Genomic DNA, 9,178 nt, shown 5'->3' on the forward strand with positions numbered 1-9,178 from the left:
GGCGGATGTGAGGAGGGAGGGCATTCCAGGCCAGGGGGTTGACGCGGGCCGGGGGTCGATGGCAGGACAGGTGAGAACGAGGCACAGTGAGGATATTAGTGGCAGAGGAGCTGAGGGTGCGGGGTGGGCTGTAGAAGGAGAGAAGGGAGGTGAGGTAGGAGGGGGCGAGGTGATGGAGAACCTTGAAGTCGAGGGTGAGGAGTTTTTGCCCGATGCGTAGGTTGATTAGTAGCCATTGGAGATTTTTGAGGAGTGGAGTAACATGCCCAGAGCGTTTCTGCACAAAGACAATCCGGGCAGCGGCATGAAGTATGGATTGAAGTGGGGAGAGACAGGAGGATGGGAGATCGGAGAGGAGGCTGATGCAGTCATCCAGTCGGGATAGGATGAGGGATTGAACGAGCAGAGTAGCAGTTTGGATGGATCTTGGCGATGTTTTAGAGATGAGACCAGCAGGTTTTGGTGATGGATTGGATGTGAGGGGTGAACGAGAGAGCGGAGTCGAGGATGACACCAAGGTTGAGGGCTTGTGAGAAGGGAAGGATGGTAGTGCCATCAACAGTGATGGGAAAGTTAGGGAGAGGGCAGGGTTTGGGAGGGAATATAAGGAGTTCAGTCTTTGAAATATTGAGTTTTAGATGGCGGGCTGACATCCAGATGGAGATGTCCTAAAGTCAGGAGGAAATACGAGCCTGGAGGGAGGGAGAGAGAGCAGGGGCAGAGATGTAGATTTGGGTGTCATCAGTGTAGAGATGATAGTTGAAGCCGTGGGAGCGAATGAGTTCACCAAGGGAGTGAGTGTAGATAGAGAAGTCAAGACCATGATATGCCCACCCAAAAACGCTTCTTCACTTTGCAGTGGAAAAAAATGAAGGGGATGTTAATGGTTAGCTATGTTCAGTCACAAACTTTCTGGTCAACCCATGGCAAGTCCCTTCAGCTTCCTGGATTTCCATTTAGTTATTCCAAAGGAAACTCATCCCAAGGATGCTAGTTATTTCTAGAAGGTCCTGCACTTAAAATCTTAGCAGTAGCCCCCACTCCCTCACTTGGGGTCTGCCTAGGCCATTTCAAAGCATCAGGAAGATTGCAAGACATTAGCTAGGCAACAGTGAGGGGAAAGGACTGGTTTTGGAGCTCTATTCCACCTCTTAAAAATGGCAGCCTGTCTTTAGGGGAAATAACTTCCTGAAACTCAGTCAGAGTAACTATGCATGGAAATGTGCACCACCTCAGTTGTATTATACACTCCCAAGCTCTTAGTACAGTGATCTGAACATGGTTAGCACTCAATAAATACCACTGAAAACTATATACTTATATTTATGGTTGTCTCTCCCTCTAGACTGTAAGCTCATTGTGGTCAGGGAACGTGTCTGCCAACTCTGTTGTAATTTCCCAAGTGCTTAGCACAGTGGTCTGCACATAATACGCACTCAGTAAATACCATTGATGATGAGGATTGGTGATTGATTGTTAGAGAGTATTTTCTGTTTTAGGAATAAATTTCTGGAATAAAAAAAACCAGCGAACAAAGAAAGAGTTCCTGGGAAATTCACATTTTGCAGTTTTAAGCCAAGTCAAAAGGTAAATTAAAACTTGATCTTTAATAAGTTCCTATTTTAGATTTTTATCAGTCTTTTACTTTTAAGACGATGTGGCACTGTCATAAAATCTTAGGAATTAAATGTATTAAGCATCTTCATACCCTTTTCTATGGTTAAAAACAACATCAGGAATAATTAATTCTGGACACAGGTCTAATCAATACTAAGTAGTTATTTGAAACTGATACTTGGTAAAATAAAAGGTAGTGGGGCATTGCCAACCCATCCACACAGGGACACTTTTACTGGGCAACCAATTAGAGACACGGCGAACATCTGGGTGCTTTTAAGGGGTACATAATATGTCAGTGACTTGCTGAGCTATGACCTGCACAAAATATGCTAGGCTTCGGGCAACCTTTTTTGTTTGGTTTCCTTGACCGATACCGGGTGGGATGGCTAGGTGCAGCTATGGTGAGAGATGGGTGGAGGTGATAGGAAGGTCTCACCCTACTCAATTCCCTCATTCATTCACTTTATTGAGCACTTACTGTGTGCAGAGCACTATACTAAGTGCTTGGAAAGCACAATTCCCTCTCTTTCTTTTCTAGCTTTGCTGAAGTCGAATTTTATTCCATTTGGGAAAGTGCATAGTCACCTAGATAAGCTGATTTGAAGGTGGTCAATTTTTTGAGAAATTTGTCAAATAGGAGGGTCGCAGTCCAAAACGTTGCCTTGACTTCACAGCACCCTTGTGTACTTGCTCTGAGTCTGCCCCATTTACAGGAAGCATCCCTTGGAACCAAGGCTCCTGGGATGGCCCCCAGCCTCCCCAGCTCCAAAGGGAATAAGAAAAATAATTGGGATAGATAGCAGGTTCGGTCGCCCAACCTAGCTCCCAGACTGCCCATCTCTGTGACTAACACTATGAAAAAAACCAATCTGGGTCCTGGATTTGACCTCTATTGGTTCCTGATGGACTAGGGCAGGTACAGAGCCTTGAGGAAAACGGGTGGCTCTGGAATCCAGAAACTCTTCACCCTCATCCTCGGCTTCAAGGCTTTCCATCACCTCGCTCCCTCCTACCTCACCTCTCTTCTCTCCTTCTACAGCCCATCCCGCACCCTCTGCTCCTCTGCCGCTAATCTCCTCACCGTGTCTCGTTCTTGACTGTCCCGCCGTCGACCCCCAGCCCACATCATCCCCCTGGCCTGGAATGCCATCCCTCCGCACATCCGCCAAGCTAGCTCTCTTCCTCCCTTCAAGGCCCTACTGAGAGCTCACCTCCTCCAGGAGGCCTTCCCAGACTGAGCCCCCTCCTTCCTCTCCCCCTCCTCCCCCTCTCTATCCCCCCTACCTTACCTCCTTCCCTTCCCCACAGCACCTGTTTATATGTATATATGTTTGTACATATTTATTACTCTATTTATTTATTTATTTTACTTGTACATATCTATTCTATTCACTTTATTTTGTTAATATGTTTGGTTTTGTTCTCTGTCTCCCCCTTCTAGACTGTGAGCCCACTGTTGGGTAGGGACCGTCTCTATATGTTGCCAACTTGTACTTCCCAAGCGCTTAGTACAGTGCTCTGCACACAGTAAGCACTCAATAAATATGATTGATTGATTGATTGATTGATTGATTGATTTATCCAGGGAATACTGGTTGTCCAGCACAGTGAATACTCTGCGCCCACTCGCTTGTCTAATAATTTTCAGGCAAAATTCGAGTGCTACTGTGTCTTCCTTTGGTTTGAGAGGACTATAAGCCAAGGCTCAGTTGTACCAGCTTGCAAATGTAGAAAAATTCATTTTTATTGACTTAAATTCCATCCAAATTTGCATAATCACCTCCATTTTTCCCACCTAGGGAAACTTCATGAATGAGTAGTTAGCACTGTTGAAAAATAGCATGGCGTAGTGATAGACCACGGGCCTGGGAATCATAAGGTCATGGGTTCTAATCCCCACTCTGCCACTTGCATGCTGTATGACCTTGGGCAAGTCACTTCACTTCTCTGTGCCTCAATTTCCTCATCGATAAAATGGGGATTGAGACTGTAAGCCCCATGTGAGACAGAGACTGTGTCTAACCCAATTTGAGGTAGAAGCAGCATGGCCTATTGGAAAGGGCACGAGCCTGGAAATTAGGGGTCATGGATTCTAATCCTGGCTCCACCACATGTCTGCTTTGTGACCTTGGACAAGTCCCTTCACATCTCTGTGCCTCAGTTGCCATAACTGGAAAATGGGAATAAGACTGTGAACCCCATGAAGGACAGGAATTTGGCTCATCTGATTACCTTGTATCTACTCCAGCACTTAGAACAGTTTTTGGCACATAGTAAGTCCTTAACAAATACCACAGTTATCATTACTATTATTATCATTATTATCATTATTATCATGCATATGTGGAGGAGTAAATGCATTCTGTAGAGAAAATCAATCAATCAATCAATGGTATTTATTAAGCACTTATAATGTGCAGAGCACTGTACTAAGCACTTGGGTGCCTCTACCACTAATGAGATTGGACCCAATCTCTATCCCACATGGGGCTCAAGTCTCAATTCCCATTTTACAAGTGAGGTAACTGAGGCACAGAGAAGTGAAGTGAATTGCTCAAGATCTTAGAGCAGACAATAACACAGAATTAGCCAGCATGTTCCCTGACAGTCTAGAAAAATGTTCGACTCATAGTTGCCAAGAGTACTGCTTCAGAGCTGTATCCTATCCTCTCTGCAATGTTTCTTGCCATATACCTCATCACTGTGGTGGGGAATGTCGGCATGATTGTTCTCATTCGAATCACTCCCAAACTGCACAATCCCATGTACAGTTCTCAGCCACCTGTCCTTCGTGGATCTATGCTATGCCACCAATATCGCCCCTCACATGTTAGTGCATTTCTTATTAGAGAAGAAGACTAGTTCCTTAATTGGTTGTTTCATTCAATTTAATATTTTCATCTCTCTGGCCATCACCAAACAGTACCTGCTAATGGCTACGGCTTACAACCGCTATGTGGCAATTTGCTGCCCGCTGCTTTATGGCAGCAAAATGTTTAGGGGAGTTTGCATCAGTCTGGTGTTGGCTCCTTATGTCTACAGCTTCCTTAATGGCTTGATCCACATGGTGCTGTTGCTCCGTTTGTCATTTTGTGGTTCTAATGAAGTCAATCACTTCTACTGTACCGATCCTCCTCTCTTAGTCCGGTCTTGCTCCGACACCTTCGTCAAAGAAACTGCCATGTTTGTGGGTGCTGGTTTCACCTCATCTGCTCTCTCTTGATCCTTCTCATCTCCTATGGTTTCATATTTGCTGTCATTCTGAGGATCCGGTCAGCTGAGGGGAGACTCAAAGCCCTCTCCACCTGTGGCTCCCACCTGACCTCTGTCACCATATTTTATGGGACTCTTCTCTGCATGCATCTAAAACCTCCCACCGAGCGGTCAGTTGAACAGGGAAAAATCTTCGCTCTCTTTTATACCTTTGTGTGCCCCATGTTGAACACGTTCATATACATCATGAGGAATAATGAGGTGAAGAATGATATGAACAGAGTTCTCAAATTTCAGTTGTTGACCAAATAAAATTGTTCTTCCCTTTCCCTCCCACTTTTTTGAATCTGCTATCTGGCAGAGGCATTTGAGTTGAATTCTGTTTCACACTGATAACATTTTTTGGTATTCCAAATCAATGATGATGATGTTCGTGGTATTCATTTAGTGCCCACTATGTGCCAAGCACTATGGTAGATACAGTTAAGTCAGATCAGACTTAGTCCCCCTGCCACATGGGGATCACAGTTGTAGAGAGAGAGAGGAAAAAAAAGGCATTTAATCATCATTTTACAGGTGAGAAAACGGATGCACAGAGAAGCCCAAGGTCACACTGCTGACAAATGACAGGACTGAAATTAGAACTTAAGTCCCCTGATTCCTTGTCCTGTGCTGTATGACTTTCCTCATTACCTCTAGAGGACTTAATGGTACTCGGGAGCCACTAGGGACGCTGGACCTGGGCGTCTCTTGACATCTTTAGCTCATTTGGGTAGTGCCATGCTCTTCTTAACTCATAATCCAGTCGGCCAGTCTACTGATACTCCTCAATCCTGAGTTTGGAGTCTACGCACTCTCTTGCTCCACAGGTACCCTCTCTGCCATCCTTCCTGGTGCATATATCGGCTTTCATTACCAATACTTTCTCCCCAGAGCAGATTCAATGCCATGGTTCACCTGGGCAAGCTCCAGTAAAAATGTGCTCCCAAGTGCAGCTGAATCAACTGAAGTAACACAGATCTTCCTCTGCCCATCACTCTGCAGTCAACAATCAAACTAAGGCCTTCATTTCATCTCTCTGATTCCTCTATTTGCCTCCTTTACTCCGTTTTATATTGTTTTTAAATGTCTCAAAATCAATTTCTTAGATCTTTAAACCTCCCCTTTCTAAGTGGATAAACCCGGATATATCCATCTAGAATGTAAGCTCATTGTGGGCATGGAATGTGTCTGTTTATTGTTCTGTTGTACTCTCCCAATAGCACAGCAAGTTTTCGATAAATATGACTATAACCTGACCAAGTTGCTTCTTTCAACAGCTTCAATATTCCTCAGAGACCCTGACCCTGAAATTATTTTTTTAATACTATCATAAATTTTATGGTTGAAAATAAAAGGTATCATGCACTTTCCAGCTCCCACAGTGGGTTACTCTCTGGGTAATATCCAGCCGACTAAAGATCTTGAGGCTTCAAAATCAAAATCAAAGACTCTTGGGTCCTCTGCACTGGAGAAAACACACACTTCATTTGTTCATTCCCTTGCCCCTAGGTGAGTATTCTTTAAATAAATGTTTTGAGACAATTAAAGAAGCAACCACTTAAAAACTGCTATTGATGACACTGACCCTCTAACATGGGCATGCAGGTCAAAGTGTAGAAGGGTCCGGTTAATTTAAGCAAACAAGCATGCTGAATTTCATTTTAATTTCCTTTGTGCCTATTGCAATTCTAATGGGTGACTTTGACAGAAAAATATGCAGATGGAAATGCTGAGAGAACCTAGGAAGGGTAAAGGGATGATGCCTTGCTTTGGCCAACAAAAACGCAAGACAGCAAATCTGGATGAATATCTCCAACCCTTCCTCCTTTGCCTGAAAAAGGATATTGGCTGTCCACTGTTGTCTTCTGAATTCCTTATGAGTGATTGATTTTTCTAAAATATACCAATGTAAACCTGGGCAAGATGAGCAAAGTCGAACGTATTATTTATCACATATCTTTGTAAATTATTCTCTTCTGTCTATATGTAATTTTGCCATTTTTTACAATGAGTGTAGCATTTTAATGCCTCTCATGTCTAACAACCCAAGTTATTCAGTCTAAAATTGATCCGCATGAGGAGACCTAACTGAATCATTAACGCTAATGACAAATATGATTCTGGTCAAGTCTTATTAAGCATTGGAAAATAACAACATTCTAAACTGGTGATGGAAGACCAGGTAAATAAAAGACAAAGGAAACACTATCATGTTAAAAGAAAATTCACTTCTATATTCTGTAACTCTCCCAAGTGCTTAGTGCAGTGCTGTGCACATAGCACATAAATACCATTGATTGATTGATTGCCATTCCACCTCAGATTCCACCTCAGACATGCTTTCTGAGGGGGCATTGTAATTTCTGGTTTCTGGGTTTGGGTCCCTGCAAGGCTCAAGATCAAGTCTGTTTATTTGTAACTGAAGTCTGTTTCCCCGCCTCTAGACTGTGAACTCATTGTCGGCAGGGATCATCCTTCTTTATTGCTGCACTGTACTTTCCCAAATGCTTAGTACAGTACTCTGAACACAGTAAGCCCTCAATAAATATGATTGAACGAATGAATTCCACCCCAGGAAGCAATGGCTGATCACTTCACTTTCCCTCTATTTTATAATAGTCACTCTAGAAAGTTGCTTCAGGGATAGGTCATTAATATCAATCGTATTTTCGTTCATAAATTTTCTCATCATTCGGGATCTCTCTGCTATCCAGGTCCATCCCCTGCTCTATTCCCGGCTCTCTCACCCACCTGTTAGAGGAAGAAAATGGGCTTTTCTCCATCCTGGGTGGGAACAAAGTGGAGTCATCCTCGCAGCCTCTAAATCTGTTTAGAACAAGGCTATTCAGGGAAATAGCTGAAAGCCTGGTCAGGCAGTTGGTCCTAGAAAGGTTATTAACTGTTTGAACAGTTCCTGGGTTATTGTAGCCTTCAATCAATCACTCAATTGTATTAATTGAACTCTTAGTGGGTGTAGAGTCCTGAGCACATGGGAAAGTACAATGCAACAGAGCTTGTAGACAAGTTCCCTGCCCACAGTTAGCTTACAGTCTAGAGGGGGAGACAGGCATTAATACGAATAAATCAATACGTCTATGTACATAAGTGCTGTGGTGCTGATGGAGGCGTGAATAAAGGGTGCAAACTGAGACGTAGAGTGATTTGGTGGATATAGTGGATATAGCACAGGCTTGGGAGCAGAAAGACCTGTGTTCTAATCCTGACGCCACCATTTGTCTGCTATGTGACCTTGGGTAAATCACATAACTTCTCTGTGCCTCAGTTCCATCATCTAAAACATGTGGATTGAGACTGTGAGCTCCACGTGGGACATAGACTATGTGCAACCTGATTATCTTGTATCTACCCCACTGTTTAATACAGTGTCTGGCATGCAGTGAACGCTTAGCAAATACCATGAAAAAGCTAAATGAAGTCAAAGACTTCAGTAGTTTTTGAGAGGTAGCCTTTTCTATGAATATTGTGACCACTTCCCCTCCCCATACCTAAACTCTGAGTCAATTAGAGTAGGGTAAGTGTGTTGTACTTTCCCAAGCCATTGATACAGTGTTCTGCTCACATAAGTGCTTAATAAATACTATCTTCATCATACTTTACCTAGTGCCTAGCACACTGCTTGATCCATTATAATAATAATAACAATAATAATAATAACAATAATAATAATGTGCCAAGCAGCAGGATAGATATAAAATGATCAGGTCAGACACTGTTCCTGTCCCACACGAGGCTCAGAGTCTAGTGGGATTAATAAATAACTGGGATGGTTGATCTATCACACCACACAAGCTCAAGGACTTTTCCTATCTGGAGGAAAGACTTTATAGGATCTGCTTTGTTCTGAGACAACAGCTCTTAATTTACAGGATTCCTTCATCTCTGAGAGAAAAAAGGAGTCTCGTCTAATTCAAATATCAAGAGTGTTATAGGAAAAGGATATCATTCTTTTCTTTCTTGTGCAGGACCTCTGGATCTCACAGTAATAGAAAAATAGCCCCCGAAAAAGTTGTGGGACATATTTCAAAAAGTAAAAATCCAAACAAATTGTTTCCCTTCACTTCCAACCTACAGGGACATCAATCAATCAATCATTCAGCATTATTTATTAAGTGCTTACAAGGATAGTTAATTACACATTTCAGAATAGGTTGCTGTAATTCTACATTGTCTCTTCAAGATTTATTGCAAAGAGACTGAGCAGGGTGAAGGGTACCTTCCCCCACTATTTAATCACCGGGCTCCGATTTTATAATAGCACTGCCACATTGTAAACCCACACAAC

The sequence above is a fragment of the Tachyglossus aculeatus genome, unplaced genomic scaffold, assembly GCF_015852505.1.
Source record: "Tachyglossus aculeatus isolate mTacAcu1 unplaced genomic scaffold, mTacAcu1.pri SUPER_32, whole genome shotgun sequence".
Taxonomy (NCBI): Eukaryota; Metazoa; Chordata; class Mammalia; order Monotremata; family Tachyglossidae; genus Tachyglossus; species Tachyglossus aculeatus.